This window comes from Manis javanica, chromosome 5 (assembly GCF_040802235.1).
Source record: "Manis javanica isolate MJ-LG chromosome 5, MJ_LKY, whole genome shotgun sequence".
Lineage (NCBI taxonomy): Eukaryota > Metazoa > Chordata > Mammalia > Pholidota > Manidae > Manis > Manis javanica.
This window is the reverse complement of record NC_133160.1, coordinates 54,688,466-54,690,209: the sequence shown is the minus strand read 5'-3', so window position 1 is coordinate 54,690,209 and position 1,744 is coordinate 54,688,466. Positions and strand designations below refer to the sequence as shown.

The 1,744-nt window shown below is 32.4% G+C and overlaps 1 pseudogene; it reads right to left on the bottom strand.

Moving 5' to 3' along the window:
* Positions 1-1,377: 1,377 nt before the first annotated feature.
* On the bottom strand, positions 1,378-1,459 carry LOC140849807 (U4 spliceosomal RNA; annotated as a pseudogene).
* Positions 1,460-1,744: the final 285 nt, after the last annotated feature.

The following is a 1,744-nucleotide window of genomic DNA, read 5'->3' as shown; positions in this document are numbered from 1 at the left end:
GTTATTATCTAGCTTCCAAATCACTAACTTTCTATTCATCTGTTTCAAATAAATTGTTTAACTTACGTTTTTAATTTCAATGGCAATTTTTCATTTCTGAAACATATTTAGTTCTCTTTCAAATATGCCTTTCTTATTTAATTTGATTTTTATTTTTTCTTATAGTTTCAATTTTATATTGTTTTTTATTAAAAACATACATTTTCATAATTGTTTTATGAAACTTTATTACCTGAAGTTCTGAGGCTCTATTCATCCAGCTTGTCATGGCTGTGACATTCTTATAGGGGATATTTTTTAATATTTTGTAACTTTGGATTGTGAGTTTCCCTTCCCAGGGCTTTAATTACAGGGATCCTGTATAGTCAGAGAGATTTTACACATGCTTTTTCCTATTACTTGAAGCCTACCACTGTCTTCTGGACCAACACACCTACTTGTAGTGTGAGTTTCTTAGTGTAAAGTTTCCAAAACAATTTAGTTAATACAAACTGAACCAAAAGCCCAGTAGATAAGGTTCAATTATTTTGAAATACAAGAAATGTTCTCCACTCAGGATCCAGGTAAACACACTATTTTACTCATCATCTCCCGTGCAATTAGGCAGACCTCTGTCACCCTCTCCACATTAATGGAGTCTCAGAGGATCTCAGCTCTACATGGATACTAAATCTTGGTAATAAATCCTTGTTCAGGTTACAAAAAACAATAACTAAGACCTCTTTGCAGTCCAAAGCTATTTCTTTCAATCCATTTCTTTCAATGCCAATTCTTATCATTTTTTATAATCTACACTGAAATTCTATATTGTTTCTTCTGCTTGGGTATTTCCCATTTTTCCTTGTGAGAATACTTCTTAAACTTCATCCCACATTTTTTGCAGTGGTAGGTTTTGGAGATGTCAGGGTAAGGGACTGAAGTCACATTATTTATTTTACTTTATTACAAAACCCAGAATTACTCTGTTTAGATTTGCAAGCCTGGGATTCTACGTCAAGATTGTGTAAGAAGCTTGATCATAGCTACACTGAGGGCATACACAAATACATGTTACTCAAATCTACATAATTGGAGATCAACTTGTAGTTTGTATGTACTTTTAGGTGAAGGTGAAAATCTCCAGGAAAGCCAAAGATATGAAGATGACTGTATTATCATTTGACTATTATACCTTTTTCTTTCTACCCTTGCAAGTAGGCATTTCTTTACCTTAACATGGCTTTTCATTATACCTATAGGACATAAAGTAGTTGAAACAGAACGGATGTACCCAGCAAAATAACTCAATCAGTTCTGCTCTTGTATAAAGTAAAACTACTACTGAAAGTAGTTTTAGTTTTCACATCATAATCCTTACTCTGCCTAGTATTCTTATTTTTTTTTTTTTTTTTTTTTTAATTAGCAATAATCGCGCCTCGGATAAACCTCATTGGCTACGATACTGCCACTGCGCAAAGCTAGTATTCTTATTTTGAAGTAGTTTGTGACATTATGATTCCCAAAAAGTTTTAAAGTGTCACAAATTTGTTTAAGCTGCAAGTAAGGAGCTGAGATAAATCTAGCTAACTGAATTTCATCAATCATTTTGGAACTCTATGCTTGCTTATATTGAGTTTTCAATTCAAATGTCAAAGATAATTCGGTACCAAAAAGAAATTGTCTTTGATTTAGCATCCAAAAAATCTATGTAATTCACTATTTTCTTGTTTAGGAACCCAGAAATGTACTTTCTGAACAACAACAA